At 39.1% G+C, this 17,964-nt stretch overlaps 1 protein-coding gene across 2 annotated transcripts in view; it reads left to right on the top strand.

Annotated features, from left to right (window-relative positions):
- The first annotated feature begins 329 nt into the window (after positions 1–329).
- fat2 (FAT atypical cadherin 2) overlaps positions 330–17,964 on the top strand; it is a 141,257-nt gene continuing 123,622 nt past the window's right edge. The window contains exon 1 of one of the 2 annotated variants that reach the window (XM_055016282.1): positions 330–633. The gene's annotated coding sequence lies outside the window, so the exon portion shown is untranslated. The remainder of the gene's footprint in view (positions 634–17,964) is intronic. The other variant, XM_023287815.3, reaches the window with a different exon arrangement.

Here is a 17,964-nt window from a genome sequence, read left to right as displayed (position 1 = left end):
TTCAGACTAAATGAGAGCGGTTGTACAGTATCAACCACATGCGCACACACACACCTACACCCCCCCCCCCACCCCCCCACCCCCCCACCCCCCCCCCCCCCCCCCCCCCCCCCCCCCCCCCCCCCCACACACACACACACACACACACACACACACACACACACATACATACATACATATGCACACACCCTAGTCCTGGCCAAGACCCAAAGGCCTGAGCCCACAGGCAACAAACGGGGGAGGCAGCTCACAATCTGGACACATGGAGGTAGGTGTGTGTCTGTGTGTGTCTGAGAGTGTGTCAGAGTGAAAGAGAGGAGGGACGGTGTAAGAAGTGGGTGGAGATGGGACTCCTGAGGGAGTGTTGAGGTGTCTCAGCAGCACTTTGGTGCACGGCCTTTTGAAGACTGAAGTTGAAGTTAGCGGCAGCAGAGACTCTCCTACAACTCCGCATGTGTGTTTTTTTTAATCTTATCTTTGCTTTTTCCCCCTCATGGATTTTACACCAAACCGCCATGGGAGTACGCTGGTTGTCGCGGTCCTGTCAAAGGATTTTTAAAGTTCCTGAAGCGTGAGGAGAGGCAACAAAAAAAACTGAGATATTCCTGGAAGAGTCACCTAACTGGGCCTCAGGTAAGTTTTCCCTGTTGCTCATGTGCATGCTGCTTCACTCCACTTCACTCTGCTGTTTATTGTGGAGAACAACACCACTATTTACTCTTCTAGCATTACTAAACACTACCCAGACAGATGTATAAACAGACTAGAAGTGCTTCAGAAGAAAAGGTAAATTTATTGCAACACTTAAATCTGACAAATGCCAGAAAATAATCAAGTTTTGTGACGAATTCAACCCTTAAAACTGACAGTTTTAGCTCAGAGCATTTGCAAAGGAGGAGGGGTGGCGGCACATGTCAACGCATGCAGCCGAGCTCTTGATATTTGAAGGTTTGGTCAGAGATTCCCTCCCTTGTCTTGTTTTTTGTCCTACGGCTGATTTACATTGCGAGGAATTAAATTTCTCAATCGTGTGTTCTTGCAGCAGTGATCTGTTGCAATGCAGTGAAAGGAGCAAGATGAGCATTTGTTGCTTTTCAAATGGCTCTCATTTTAGGAGCCGGCTTTTCCCTGAAGCTGTCACTCGCCTGCGGGTTCTGTCTTCATGTAGTATGCAATCAGTGATGGCGTTTATGATGGATGGACCTTGTGATCACCTTTAAGCACTGACCAGTTCATTTCTTCCAAAGCTGGCTCTCCTTAATGGAAAGTGACACATCGGTTATTATTATGTAAACGGTATGAAAAAGAAAACGGCTCGCTCTTTCTTGGGAATCTCATTTGACCTGAAAGTTGCCAAAGGCTACATTGCATTTAGGTATTACTGCATAATTTGAAGGCATTTAGGCAACTAATTGTTTTTTTATGATGCTGTACCTCTGATGAGGCAGTCTAATTTATTATAGCAGGATTAAGTCAGTTTGGTTTTCCCATCAGCAAAGGTTTTTTGGAGGATTTTCCACAGAAATGCTGCAGCTTTGCAGTGTAGCACGTGCAAACCATTCATTCTGGACTGAGAGCTTTTTGAATTATCTGATGGGTAATTTGGCAAAAGTTGAGCCTCATTAACGGCATCGCTGATAACATGGCTGTTCGGAGTCACTGAGATAAAGTCTAGATTTAGCTGGAGGGTTGGATGGAACTGCCTGCGATAAAGGAGAGATGAATGCTCCCCTCCAGCAATTACGCCGGCCTGCTGGCCTCTTGATCTGACGGACTGAACGTCTTGCTGGCTGAGTGTGAGCAGCACTGAATTACTGACAGAAGTGATGAAATTAAACACCAGAAATAGTGTGATATTAGTGCAAAATTTCATTGAATGCACCACGTTATAAACACACACACACTTATCTATCCCGTCCAGTCCTGCCCATCTTGCACAGCGAGTCTGAATGAACCACCTGAATGACTGACAGGCTGCTAACAGAGACATTTATGACCGTCCATGTAATTTAGGTTATCATGTAGTTATTTGCTGTGAGACCAGAGTCGCCCTGTGGGAGTATGTGTGTGTACCAAGGGGCCGTTTAACTTAAAAGGACACCCCTGACCCCTCTGCTCAACCTTACACCCTTCACATGACACGATGTAACCCTGCAAACAGCAGCTCTGAGAGCAGAGGCTCGGACAAATACAGCTAAAGCGGTAGACTGCAGCTTCTCACAGAGAGAAACTCGCGCTGTAAAGAGTATTACAGCAGCGTCACTGTGGAACAGATGCTCAGGCTTTGCTAAATACTCCACTTTGATCACCCAGAATGAATATAAAGGGGTTAAATAAATGCGATTTACTGTCACTCTGTTTCCCACATTGACTTTAAATGTCTTTCCCTGAACATTTCCATGACCTCAGATATTTTATGACTAGCTCTGGTGGTGCTCCGCCACAACTTTCACAGATGCTGCGACAGTAAAAGCTGTGATTGTTGAGGAGAGCATGAAGAATTATCCAGAGTCAAAGTTTAACAGCGACACATAAAAGATATTGGGTGTGGTGCAGAGAGAAGCTACTTAAAAACAAAACAAAACAAAAAACCCATTAGAGAAAGGCTAATTAAAATTTTTATCATTTTTGATCTCTAGCATCTTTCATCTTAGGGGTGATGCTTCAAAATATAGTGTTTTCTTGTGCAAAAATACAGTATTGTGTTAAGTAGACCAAACTTTGCATGCCGGTGTTATATGGAATACAGTAAAAGTGATACTGTATGCATTTATGTATGCATATATGCATCAAACATGTCTTTGCAGTTTTTGTCTTGGTATCTAAAAGCTGTTTTCCAGACTGTTTTAGTGCAAACCCAACCTCATGAGGCAAGAACCACCTGTACAAACCTTCTTTTCTTAGGACTCTTTGTTCCAGTTACCTCCAGTATTGTGAATATCACAATACATCTTGATATCACAGAATGCAGTTATATGATTGAAGATTATATGGATTTTACCCCAAAATGTAGAGTTAGTAACTAATGTGGAGTTTGTGATGAAACTAAACACTAGGGGTCGAAAGATCATTGGTCTGGTCCTTGATGACTAAAAATTGGTCCTGAAACAAATATCCCAAGTAACGTCAGCAATGAGGACCATTTAGAACTCGCTGACAGGAAGAATAAGTCAACTTCAAACCCAAAAGTTTGAATTATGCAGTGATACGCGCATGTGTTCCAGTTTATGTTTGTCTCAGGTTTCTTTTTGCGTTTATTTAAGATAGAATCAGGCCGTCTGAGTTCCCAGGGTTTGGTCAGAGTGCTCTGCTGTACTGACAGGGTTAAGTACTTTGGGACTAGAGCAACACAGGCTGTTAACGCATCCCAATATAATGTAACAGCTCTGGTTTTAGGCCTCTGCTTAATGCTGTGGTTGTAAGGGAGGTTAGGTCGGAGGCTGTGCCTTTCTCAACCCCTACAACCTGGTCAGACAGGGGTTAGCATTGTAATCCATGCGGTCGGGTCTTAAGTTGCACTTGACCAAAGGCATTAGCTGATATAAGTTGCATCGGTTTAACTTTGCTTTTATGCAAAATGAAATTTGAGCAAACTTTGATTTTCAGAAATGGATTGGATTACACAAAACTTGCATATAAGGAGTGCTCACAGGAGGTGAAATTATGCAGATTATATGTAAAAAAAATATAGAAAATCAAGCTGTACTTCACACGTTTGTATGAAAATGGGTACTTTTACTAATGTAGTCCAACACTGCTGCATGTATGAGAACAGAACGATGATTTTCAGTGAAGCTGGTTGTAAAGCGGTCAAGGGTCAGAGTCGTGAAGCACTGATAACAGTCATGTCAGAAAAAAGTAATAAAGTGAGAGTGTAGCCGCCAGCTAGAAGGCAGTTTCCATAAATATGAACAAGTCAGAGCGAGGAGTGGGGAATGATGGAGGCTCTTCTAGGCTCATTCAGTCCCACCCCAGACCACTAGATCCCCCAATGCCTGATTTTGATTTAATTATTAGGCTTGCCACACGAGGCCACATTGTTCATTCCTCCTATTGTTTGGCAAAAACCCCTAGACATCAGCATGAGGTTTCCTAGTGTTTTATACACTATAAAAAATTGTAAAATTTAAATTTCAAAAAACATGTTGTGAAAAAAACTGCATAAATGTGGCAGCAAGGGTGCAGAAAAATATGAATTAAAAAACCTGTAGCGTTTAAAAACTGTAAAAAAAAAAACCAAAACATTAAAATGGAAGTAAATATCTAGAATAGAATAGAATAGAATAGAATAGAACAGAACAGAATAGCCACTTTTATTGTCAAGCAGAACATACGCTAGCTGGTGCACATTTGAATGAAATTTCGTTGCAAAAAAACTCGCCATCGGACTGGTAAGAAACAACCAGAAGTTATTCAAAAAACAGTGTTAAAAAAAAAAAAAAACTTATCTGATTTAAATACAGAGTGAAAACAGTGTCATTTTATGATAAAATGTCGATGTGATTATTATGTACAGTTTTGTGATGTTTTTAATTTGCAAATTACTTTTTTTTCTCTGATTTTAGTTATTTTCTGTAATTAAAAAAAATAATTATATTGACAGTCTAGATATTGTTAATGTGGTAAATGACTATTCTAGCTGGAAACAGCAGATTTTTAATGGAATATCTACATAGGGTACAGAGGAACATTTCCAGCAACCATCACTCCTGTGTTCTAATGCTACATTGTGTTAGCTAATGGTGTTGAAAGGCTCATTGATGATTAGAAAACCTTTGTGCAATTATGTCAACACATGAATAAAAGTGTGAGTTTTCATGGAAAACATGAAACTGTCTGGGTGACCCCAAACTTTTGAACCACAGTGTACATATAATAATCTACTAGGATAAACACATCACCTCTCTCACTGGATTTGAATTGTTTTAGCCACATGGATGCAGTGCAACATACAAAAACTAAATAAAAACTAGATATTATTATATCTAGGGAGTGGGAATCTTACAAATTCAATCAGCTTTTGGTGTTGTAATTCAGTTCAGAAGTGCTTTTCAATTTTCTTCTGAATCAATAGAAACAAGGTGGAGCGTTGGTGTTTTCTGGCTTTTACAATATTACACAGTGTACAATATAAATGTAACTGAATGAAAGCTGCTGTCTGACCGAACAGAGGAAGGTGTTTGTGAGGATGAAGTGGCCTAGCATCACTAGGTAAATGTGTTAGGCATGTGTTTGCCACGTTAGTAGCCTGGAAATGCTGTTATTCAAAGTGCAGTGTGGATTTGCTGGAGGTTCTGTGAAGCGTTGTGTGTTGGTTGGCCGGTCTGTTTTCTAGCTGCAGTTTGGAACAAAGGTGTAGAGTGGAATCATCAGTCAGACTGTTTCTCACTCGACGTCTGCATTTTATATGATTTGGTGAAGTTTTAAATGCTAAAATTGCATTACAGACAAACAGTGCAGCAGTCATAATCAAGTTTGTGCGTCTTGTCATCTCAGCTGTAAGGAAAGTACACAGAAGTATTGTGTCTGCAGTACCATGATGTGACATATAAACACACAACATAGCACAAGGAACAATATAGAGTACAAGCAAAATATAGTTGGATGAGAAAAAAAAAAATCACGGTTTGGTTTAAAATACAACCCTTTAGCAAGATGTTTGAAAGTTCAGACCCATCTAATATCTTATTCCAGAGGCAGCAACAGTAAAACATGAGAATCAAATGGCAAAAATATGCACAACTAACAAATGTAATCCATCAGAATATACATTTCTCTCTAAATGTGTCTGAGAAAAGAGTTCAGTTGTGCAGAAACAGCATTTTTGAGATACAGGGCTATAGTTTTAAAAGGAGCATTTGCCCTGCATGTACTCATCTATGTTTTTGCAGTATCTAAAACTGTCTCATGTACCTCTGTAATAAGATGCTAAAAGCTTATGGGTCAATATATAATTGTGGGACTTTTTATAACATAGTTGACAAGTGTCATAGTTGACATTTTTGCTGTTTTCAGGCCTAAAATCAACTATAACCAAACACAACCAACCACCACATGGCATTTTTAGAGGAAGATTCTTCTAAATATTATATATGCAACTGAGTAAAATTGAAATTGAAAGTTATTTATAAAGATATTGTAGTAAACCTGTTGACACTACTTCACATTAAATAATTCAGAAAGCCTTGGAGTCTGGCCAGTCTTTTCTTCAGGAGGAAATGACATCATGTGGAGCAGGTCATGTCATCTGGAATTAACACACTTCCTCGAGAGGTGTTTTTGTAATGGGGAACTTAGTGGAAAGTGATTTCTGGGACACAGATACAATTTGTTATTTTCCATATAAAACTTTCTATATTACCAAAAAAGAAATATTTGTCATGATAATCTCAACTTAATAAACAGAACACAGTCAGAACTATTTCTGAAAAATCTCTTTTTATTATTGTTCAGCTGATTAGAAAGTGGTTGTTATTAAATTCAGACAGTTATTTAGTTGACATTTTAGTGATATCCAGTCATTTTTTATTAATAAATGATTGTTTCCATAATAAATAATTATGGAATCTGTAACAACATGATCATAATGAACACAAAAACATTATTCTTTTTTTACTTTTATTAAAAATGTATGCAAGATATATCCCATGGACTTCAAAAGTCCCTCAATTATATATCGACCCTTATAGTTTCCTACATTTGATGGAAAAAATGCTGGAAATACAAGCTGTGAAAGTTCCAGAAGTTCCAGAATCCAAACTTCAGAAGGTGTTTCTGAATACATGTGTGCAGTGCAACTTAAACTCTCCCTGAAACACTCATCCAAAATCGATACACAAATACATTTGAAATGAGAGTTTTGGCCTTTGGAGTTGCAAAAGAATGTAGATCTTTATATCTGCGGTGTCAATAGCAGTGCCGAGGTGGTTTAAGAGGCTCAAAGTCGCATTAACATGTACATAGTTTGCTGTTTGCTCCAACACAGATCAATAAGGTGTATGTGAGGCAAGCGGCATATAGAAAAATGTATGTATTTCATGCACGAAGCATCATCTAAATGCGGGAAGTGTATCTGCATGCCGTCACTGTTTGGCATTTTATACTATCAAATGGATTTCCATAAGGGATATGTGAAGGAAACAAATGATACCATGATATCTGGCTTCACACTGTGCAGACGATAATGCAAGATGTTCTAAGGACAGCGGGAAATTCTAATAGCTGCCAACAATTTGCAGCCTTGCAGCGATATAGGGATTAGTAATGATTGTAGTGTGTTATTCTGAAGGAGGCAAAGGAGGACAAACCTGCCTAAACTTAGTTTTTTCTCCCTCTGACAGGTTTATACTCATCTACAGGTGCCTTCATTCAAACTGGACGTAATATTGAAGTGAGAAAAGCTTTAATATTTACTTATCTATTCTTACCTGTGTCCAGGAAATGTCTTCATGTGCTGCTTTACCAGTTTTGCACATTAAGCTGTGGCCCTTTGATCGTTCGTCACTTCTACAAAACACTTTCCCGGCGGTGAAAAACTTTAACCGGACTTGAAATGCTAAAGACTTCGCTTGTGTCTTTTGAAACAACCTTATATCTGAAGGAGACCAGCTGCTCTAGCACCTTGTTTTGGCGCTTAATTGTCAAACTTGACATTTCGGAGTTATTTCGCTCTGTGAATCTTAAAGGAGAGTTAGGAAAAACATGGCTTTGTAGTCAGCAGATTTGGGGTGTTTCTTTTTTTTTCACCCTAATACAAAGGTGAGCGCTTAATAGAGTGACACCTGGTGAAGCCTCCCCATCCATCACAGCATAATACTACAACACGGACTCATTACTGTGTTAGATTGTACCAGTGTAAAGACGGTGGTGGTGTTTTTTTTTTTTAATGGCTGCGAAGGAAATTGAACTTGGCAATTATGCAAATAAGTCTGAAAGTAAGTTGGATGGAAACATATAAAGAATACCACTTAACTCTAAACCCTTTTTTGATATTTGCAGTCAGAATGGAAAGACCTACTGCTTTGTTAACAGCCTGTCAGCAGCCATAGGGCCTTTTTAAAGCAGTAATGTATCATTTATATCATTTGAGCTTCAGTAACTGATTCACAAAAAGCTAATTAATGATGATTTTTACCACTGAAATCACATTTAGTGTTATTTATTTAGTTGCATTTGGTATTAGTATATGGAGTTTTAATGGTTGTCCTGTTTCATAATGATTGAACGCTGGTTGGAAATGTGTCTTATTTCTTGAATAGCCCAATCTGCACCATTTGTTAGGTATGGGTTTGCAGTTTTTCTCTTCCTACTGTTTATTTTCATTATTTTATAGGCTCCACTGAGGTTTCCCACAACTAAAACATGTCATTTTGCTCTAATTATACAGAAAATGGAGGCAGTTGCTGGTGTTTTTTTCATTCTCGGGGAGGTGTTCGCGAAAGAAAAGCTCATTTAACTTCTGAGATGCAGCTAATAAGGTGTTTGGGTGTAAATATGATGCTTTGTTTGTTTGCATAATTAAAAATATTTCTTATGAAGTTTACGAGTGTTTCCCCAAAATATCAAATGTCTTGTTTTTTTCCCAAAGATAATCAGTTTGTCACAGAGGAGAAAAGAAAATTACTCAAAGCAATTCATCCATTATGAAAATAGTTGGTTCACATCTAATCAGTTAATTGTTTCAGCTCTAATACAAACATAGTAAATGATAGAGTTCTATTTTGCAGACCTGAAGGCATATTAAATTACAAAAGCATCTATATTGTCTTATCATTTTTAGTTTTATAAACACCTAAAACTACTCTGTAGTGTGTTAAAGTGTTTATATACTGGTTATAAATAAGCTTAAAACTAAATGAAAAGAGACTTGCGCTGTATAATTACTTTAATTTTCCATAATGCATTGGTGCAAGTGAGGTAAACAGAGGAAAAAATGTATAATATGTTTTGTAGGTTGATATATATAGTAGAGACGGATCATTTTCACAAGTAAAATAGTGTTTTAAATGTATGGAAATGTACCTCCTGTTTTTCTGAGCTTCCTTTGAAACTCCCACATCCAGAACAGCACCTTGATGTGATTACAGAGATATTACATTTCACCTGAATCCCAGCAGCGCTCTGTTCTCTCCTTTTCTTTCCAAAGAATGGGGGTGTAATCGCTTGACAAAAAGCAGGAAACAGGTTGATGGGGATGAATAAAATCACAGAAGGAGCAGAAGGAGGAATAATGTCGTATAGTTTTCAGCGACAAAAGGAAAAACCCTGGAATCTTTTCAGTCCCTCATAAGACCACTTAGTGTTCTACCACAGTTTACTGGTGAGGGACCTTTGTACAAACATATGGAGATAATTACACGTACGCCACCAGCCCGGCTGTGTGCTCTTTATGAACAAACCACATGCCCTGCCCTCCTGGTATAAAATGCCCCTGGGTTTTCAAAGCCAGACTGGCAGGTATATGGATCCATGATTCAACTTGTCTGTGGTGCAGCGGAGTCATCGCAGAGGAAATGGATGACTACCTTCACTCTGAGTGAAGTACGCTGTGTGGTTAATGCTGACGAATAAGTGGATCATGTTTAGAGAAATGATAGTGGCTCAACAAGCTACAGCTGCAGCTAACCATTATCTGCCTTTACTGATTTATGGGCGTGTAGCAGTACAAGAAGTTCATGGTTCAGTAGGTAACACGGGGACACGGTTTGGTCTGTTTTCAAAACAGTGAAAAAAAGAAATGCAAAACATTCAATTGCTTTTTTTTTTCCATTTTTGAGCTGCAAAGTGGCTTGGTGGTTAGCACTGTCACCTCGCAGCTAGAAGATCCCTGGTTTGCGTCCCGGCCTGGGATCTTTCTGCATGTTCCCCCTGTACATGCGTGGGTTCTCACCGGTTTCTCCGGCTTCCTGCCACAGTCCAAAAACCATGCTGAGGTTAATTGGTGATTATAAATTGTCTATAGGTGTGAATGTGAGTGTGATTGTTTATCTGTATAGCCCTGTGACAGACTAGTTACCTGTCTAGGGTGTCCCCTGTCTTCACCCTGATGGCGCTTTTCCACTAGCACCTACTCGACTCGACTCGGTTTAGCTCGTCTTCCATTACAATTGAGTACCACCTCATCATAGGTGGAGTTGTCATATCACAGCGGCCCAGAAGTCCCTTAACTTCATTTGTGAAAGTAAAAGCTCACAGTCGCTGTTGCCATTTTTTTTTTTTTTTTTTTTTAAATGGCCTGGATGTCCACTCATCAGCAGATGCTTTGTGTACATTGTGGACAACTGTAGCTTGTGATTGTCTATAAATGGCTGCTGTGACTTGCTGGCTGAGCTGTGAAGGCTGGTAACAGGACTTGATTACTTTCAGCATGTGTTTAGCACGGTTGCATGTTCATGGCTGTAAAAGCTGCTTAAATGCCATGATGAGCAGGGTTTGCACTGTACTCTCGTTTTTCTTGTACCATTGATGTTCGCATCTGGGTGATATTTTCTCAAATATATGAGCAAGTCCAGTACATGACTAGTTACATACCAGATGGTCTACAGACTACAAACAGGGAACGCTTAGCTTCAAATTTAGTTCTGCATGTAGCTGTATTTGTTCGGAAAACGTGTGCTGAAGTATAAATCTTAATTTGTACCCCTTCAGATTATTCTAGGTTGCACTTTTGACATATATCAAACATCAAAGTCGACTTTATTGTCGATTCTGCCATTTGTACAGGACATAGATGGGATTGAAATGCTGTTTCTCTAAGACCCAAACATGCAAGGCACAGTAGAAAAACAAAAAAAAAAAGACAGAGACACTAAGAACAAGCCATGCAATGCAATGGATTGTGCAAAATTGTATTAAAATACTGCCTGGGTGGTGTGCAAGTAGATAGATGTTTATAGATGCAAAAAGCGATGAAATATATCCTATATGTCATTACAGTGACGCTTTAAAGTGTGCGAACCCTGCAGAATTTTCTATATTTCTGCATTCATGTGCATCATCAGACTTTCACACAGTGCCTAAAAGTAGATAGAGAGAACCCGAATAAACAAATAGACAAACAATATTATACTTGGTAATTTATTTATTGAAGAAAAATATCCAATATATCATCTATATGAGTGCTAAAATTGCGTGAACCCTGCTTTCAGTGTTCTGTAGGTTCACATCTTTGACAGTGGGATCAATGTGAAATTCGATTTATAAGCACGCACTATAAACTAGGAGTCAGACACATCACCAGACGATGTAGATATCCCACTGCGGCATGCATTTATGAATTGAGACCTGCTGTCTGTGAGGTTTCCTATTGATGTTTGAGATTAATGAGCTATTGCAGCTACGAGAGATGAACATCCCATCCCCTCTGACTGAGACATTTACTCTCTTTCATGCACCATGTTGTCAGAAAGGATTGAATCCCCACATAATAAAACAGGCCTCTGTTGTATCCTTCACAATTAAAGAGGGCAAATGGAAGGGAAAGAGCTAAAGAAGCAGCATTAGCTTCCCAGTACAGTATTTGACATAAGTGGTTTTTGCGAAGTGCTTTGGATAAATTTTTGACAGTTTTGAGAATTATTACACCCACGTCACTGTACAGTTGGTTTATGTGACACTAAACATGCTTTAAATGAAAGATCACCTGAAAACGCTCGTCTTTGTCGGCATTTTTTAACAAGATTACATCTCAGCTATAAGAACTTTTGCCTTCAAATGATGACAGGCGAGTTTACTTTCAGCATAACCCTGCCTTTAATGTTGATGGGCTGCTGAAGACATGAAATTTAGATGTGACAACTTGACAGTTTCAAGTTTTTAAAAGCATATTCACGTTTCATTTGACCGCTGAATGGTATACAAGTAAGTTAAAAGGTGCTGCATGATTGTGGGCATTCATGCAACATAAAGTTGAAAAGATGAGATATCTTCTGTTAAACCACTAACAAGTTCATCTATGAGGCCTCATACTGATTCAAGATCAGCAGCATCCCCATCTTGTTGTATTGCACAGGTCCAGACAATTCAAACCAATAAAATATTTAGTTCAAAACATATAGTTACTTACTGGAGATACGGGATGGGAACCTCCAAACATCAGACATAAATGCCAAATGCTTTGCCTCTGTAATAGATTAATGAAGATGTCCAATCAGAGAATCACAAAGCAGATATTTAACATCTCCAATTGTCCCCCCTGGGCAAATGAGCTAAAATCTTTATTTCATTTGAACAATTCATCATTTATTTTTCATAATAGGTTATTCTGTGATACTCAGGAGATGAGGAGTTACATGTTCCTTAGGTTTAGATAAAAATGGTCTGTTGATATTTGGTATAAACCAAGAATATGAACTTATTGTCTTTTAAAGGACAGATGCAGTTTGCAACCTAATATGAAGTATAATTTAAGCAAAAGACAGACGTCTCTGTGTGCACACTGAGGCTCATTACCATTAGCTTTAGAGGCTGGAAGGTTTAATGCTTTCTCCAGAGAAGGGCAGACTTTGTTTACTGTGTAATTTAGGTGAGGTTGAGAATGAGGCTTGTTTCATGTTTTACTAATAAAGGAGGTACTTTTCAGTAAGATGTCCTCTGTTTATGCTGATTTCTTTTGGATGGATGACCATGAAAAACTTGAGTTATGTTTTAGAAGGGGAACCTTTTTCATGGCAGAGTTTCTTTGCCAGGCCTGGACTGCACTCTAAGAAATAGCACAAAATAAACACAGCAGCATGCATGAGTTCTGGCAACTTCTCATGGACTTTTGTTCAACCAAAAAACTACAAAAACTCATATTTATTTACCTAATTATCCAGACATGTAAAACATAGAGGAGGAGACCTGGAATCTTGAACCCAAGGTGAAGAAAAATTAAGTTATCAAGTCGATTTAATTAACTTACCTCAATTTGAGTTCAGTTTAAATCATCTTAAAACAGACATTTGAGTTTAGATTACACATAATGTTAAGTTGATGCAATCACCAACATTATTATGTGAACCAATCTATCAAAATAGTGTAGTTTATCTAAATCAGAAAATTGGATTTCTTGCAATCGTGCATTTCATTAAGCAGTGAAATATAACTCTTGATTTACTTTGCAGTGTGCTGTTGTCCGTTGGTATTTAGTCTTTCTCCAATCTTCCATATATTCTCCCTCATAACTCCAGATCACGTGTAAATATTTCTGACATCTGGATTTCTGCAGTCTGCCCTGTCGGTTTGACACCTCACTTAAACCAATAAGAGCTTCCGTGTTGTGTCCACAACCTATTATAGCCGACAAGAGGATGTGCTGAAAGACAGTGTTTGTCCCTGTTACTTTATTTAAAGACCAGCCAGTTACAGCTAATTGAGCTGCTGTCTGGCGTGTTATATCGCCAAAGAAACTCTTAAACATGAGGTAATGCTGCTTCAGTGGGCTCAAAGCGACAACAAAGAGGGCGAGAAAACCTCCTGCTGTATTGTTGTCTGCATCTGTGTGCAAAAGGCAAAAAGTGTCTGAGCAGTAATGGTTGGTGAATTGCTAACAACCTGTAAAAGGTGTAAAAAAAAAAAATGCAAGGCTGCTGTGTGTAACTTTTTTTTATAACCTGCTTTTATGCCATAACACTTTACCCTTATATGCACAAATGAGTCTCCTCTCTGGAAAATGCCAAAACAAGCACTTAGAAAAACATCCCTGTAAAAAAGTAGTAGTAATTATGTGGTATTGATATAAAATTTAAACTTTGAATGGGTAATGCTTCATACCATGGACCAATTGTGTTTAATTGTGTTTACCAGCAGACAAGTTGCAACTATAGACATCTGCAGGCACATGTTTGCAAAGAAAATAACTAAATGCTGCTTTATTTCTGAAAAAAACAACTTTACTTCGGTGCATTTAAATATATATTATTCAACTCCAGCTGCACTTGCAAGAATTCAGATTTTTTGTGGGGGGGCGGGGGGGGGGCATCAGAAAACAGACAAAAATGTGATTCATTCACTTACATTTAATATGCCTCAGTTGTGCATTTTATGGAAGTGATAAAGAGTTAAAAAAATATACGGTAAAATCCTGCTTTATCTCTTTATACCAACACTCAACACTAGGGATGTCTGATAATATCGGCCCACCGATATGATCGGCCTGATATTGTCATAAAAATGTAATATCGGTCAATATCGTTAATATTTTTTTTGCCTATCGTAAAAACTGATAAAATAATGCCTGGATTTTGATGACATTTACTGGCACGCAAATGATCACATCATCAAACTGCATTGTGAAGCATGTAAACATGTCAGGTGGCTGCAGTAACAAGCTTGCTGTGCCTGACTAACAATATGTCTGTGGTTTGGAATTATTTCCAAGCCCACATATATTGGTATTGGTATCGGTTGATATCGGAATCGGAAATTGAGAGTTGGACAATATTGGCATATCGGTTATTGGCAAAAAAGCCAATATCGGACATCCCTACTCTACACAATTTTTTTTTCATTAAAGGCAAGGAAAGATAATATGTGTAACACTCTTTCAACCCTGTTAAAGGAGTTAAACAGAAAAATATAAAGTTAAAGCTACAGTGGTGTTTAAATCATTCAGAGGCCTCAGATTTGGTCTGATGGGAGGCAAACAGAAAGCCTTGGTTTGAAAGAGCTGAATGTTGCAACAGACGTGTGGTTTGTTCCAGTTATGTGGCAGGATATGAGACAGCCGATGACTATAGCTGTTAATGTAAGACAGAATTAATGTAGTACAGATAAAATGCATTCATAAATGCTCTAATACAACCAAAAATTAGGTGGGAAAACAAGAATACTTTGAAAAATGTACCTGCATGTATGTGCATCCTGATAAAGCTTTATATATACAGTACAAGTTGACGGATAGCAGATCTCCCCGCTGATAAATCAGTCCACTCTACCAAAAAGTGCTCATAGAAAGAAGTGAAGCAGAGAGCCGGCACACATGAGAGAGAAGACTTCCCTTATGTTCAGAGCTGTGAATTTGCAGTAGATTTGTGGAGCTTCCAGCAGAGAGTGACGACCCAGTCATGCTCACACTGACGGACGGGGGAAGGCGAGGAATGAAAAAAAAGCTGCAGATAGTGTTCCCTGTCTGTACTGGGAGCTATAGGGGTGATGTCGAAACGCGATCCAGGTAGCTGGAGCTGAACATGTGGCTGCAGGTCGCTACCTGGAACACACACCGGGAGGGAGTGTGTTTGAAGAAGGTGTGTGTGAGCTGACCTCGGTCATGGCCTGAGGTTTCTGCCCGGCAGCTCTGGATGTTCGCTTGAAAATGTGGACGTTTTCTATTGGTCTCAGTTTCAGGTTCAGTTGAGTTTACTCAACTCAGAGATGCCTAGTGACACGGCAGCTCGCAGCAGAACCACAGAAAGCTTTTCAACAAATGGAAGCAATTGTTAAATTTGACAAAACCAGCGTAGCGGTGGCTGATAAGCTGGAAACTTTCAGTTCAGGATGAGATAATCAGTGCAGTTTTGTTCCCTGAGACATATTTAAGATTTTAATCATCATTTATGGCTCAGTTTTCATGTGAAGCAAATGTACCAGTGCAGCATTTGATACAAAGGTGCACTTAGACAGCAACTACCTCGACGATGATGCAAATAACGTTGATTTGTGAGATTCATTTCACGTCTGGCTCCGAGTTCATTAGATTCAAATGGAATTCAGGATACTGTGTCAGTCAGAGTGTAATCCATCCTCATCCTCTGCTTAAAACACCCTGTTGTACTAAAGGATTCACCTTTATTTCAGCACTAGATGGGCCAAAATTTGACTTATGATGTCCCCAAATAGTGTTCAGTGCTTTTTGTCAAGACCACTGGGTCTTTTGTAATTTCTCTCCATAAGGCACATTTTCAGGTGCTTTACTCAGCGGCTTTTCAACTGTACTGTAAATATTTGACTGTTTTTAGGTTTATGAGTAGATGGGACACAACAGAAGGGTCTGCATGAACCCCCTGTTGTCTAATTTGAGCCTCTTTCAGACGTCCTTTCTGTTCATCTGACAACATCTGAACATGTTGGCTTTTAAAAACTCAAATGTCCATAGAAGTTCAAATTCGTGAGCTGAAGTTTAGTTTGTCCATAGTTTATTATTTCTAAATGGTAGCTTGCTAATCAGCTGTATTGTCTGCGCTAGGTTAAGCTTGTCCAGGCTGAGATGGACAAAATGCTGTGTTATCAAATATGCACTTTATAGGAGGCAATCTATAACAAATGAGAAACATATTAATTAAGTTAAAAAAATCTATTTCCTTTGCCTAGAATATTTCAGGTGCAGTTGGTGCCACAGTAAATGTATTCGTGTAGCAAGAATACAGCAAAAACTTTCACAATTTGCAGCTGAGATTTACTCTGTTGTGCAACTTGATGGAAGAAACATGATTTCTCAGAAGCAAATTTCAACTTTTTTGTTGTTTGTTGTACTATTCTGGAGGCTTCAAAATGACTACAAAATGTCATTTTACCCAGAGAGGGCAAAGATGTTCTTACTTAAAACCCAGTGATGGCTGAGCGATGCAAATAGTCTCATTAATTGCTGATACAAATTGAAAAACATACTATTTTTGTTGCAATTTCGAATAACTGGTACTTTAAGCAGAGCATGGCTTGCTCTGCTTTGATAGTTTGAAATTAGATAGATTGGTTCTGTCCACAGGGATAAGCATGTTAAGGTGTTTTCTGAAGGCAGAATCCCTCTAAAACCTGTAATTAATACGCTGGAGATTTCATACATCATTATAACAATCCTGTAGATCCATATCCTTGAGACCGAGATCAATGTGAAACTTGATGTGTCAGCATGCACTATAAACTACGAGGCAGACACACTGCCAGATGGCAATCTGCAAACTATCCTAAGTATCTTGGAAAAAAAAACCCCTCGGACCCCTCAAGCACCTCATCTTCAGCTTCCCAGTCCCCAAAATAGATGCAGAGAAAATTGACAAAGTCTGGCGAGATTACAGGATGCCTTAAATCTCTTTTGAAACCCAAACAGTGACCCTGACTGTTGTAATCTGATGATGTGTCACCGACTGAGTGGAGATAAAAACTCACATACCTGTCATCCTCCAGTGAAACCCCCAGCGCCAGTCTACCTGGAGACAGACCTGAATGTTGAGTATCGAATACCAGGGGAGAGCTGTTCTCACAAACCCATATAAATTATGAGATAATTTATGACACTGGTATTCATAACTTTGTGGCACGATATAAAGGCCTCTTTTGTGCGTTCACATTTATTTAGACACCTAGATATCAGTGGCCCAACCATGGTGCCAAAATACGTAGATTTTCTTGTATAATATCTCTGAACAGGCTTATATTTGTTGAGGAGTGAGGCAGCGGGAAGGGAGTGAGATCTTTTCATCGCTCTGATCTCAGGCAACGGCATTTCTGCCCTCCAGATTGCTCTGTGTGGATTGCTTTTTGCGCTGGATGAGCTGTCAGGGAGGCAGTGAAGGGCAAAGTGTTCTGCCCCTCAGTTCTCTCTGCTGTCAGCTGTGCCTGGTGTGAAATCTGAGCTGGCGTTGTGTGGTCGCGGGCTCGCCGGTAACTTATGCATTTCCATGATTCTTGTGCACATTCGGGTTTTGCATTAAAGAGCATGACGTGCAGAGATCTTATTTGCAAACTATGTCGTCTTTGTGCCTTATGCTCTGCATATACATCTACTTTCTTCGTATGCAACACATTCCTCCCCTCATTGTGTCACTCTGAAGTCAACAAACTTTACTTGCACAAAGAAGAACAATCAGCATAGCCACTGAATGCTAAATCCTGACTTCAATATAGCACCGATTCTAACTATTTTGATGCCATCAGTTACGCCGCAATAGTTACAACAGTGAAATATGACAAATAAACCCTCTGAACCCCTTTATGCAAATTAGGGATAATCTGAAACAAAAACTGCTATTAAATACTTCATATTGCGGT

This window comes from Amphiprion ocellaris, chromosome 13, assembly GCF_022539595.1.
Source record: "Amphiprion ocellaris isolate individual 3 ecotype Okinawa chromosome 13, ASM2253959v1, whole genome shotgun sequence".
NCBI classification, from domain to species: domain Eukaryota; kingdom Metazoa; phylum Chordata; class Actinopteri; family Pomacentridae; genus Amphiprion; species Amphiprion ocellaris.
Note: the sequence above shows the minus strand (reverse complement) of the source record. Positions and strands in the feature narration are given on the sequence as shown.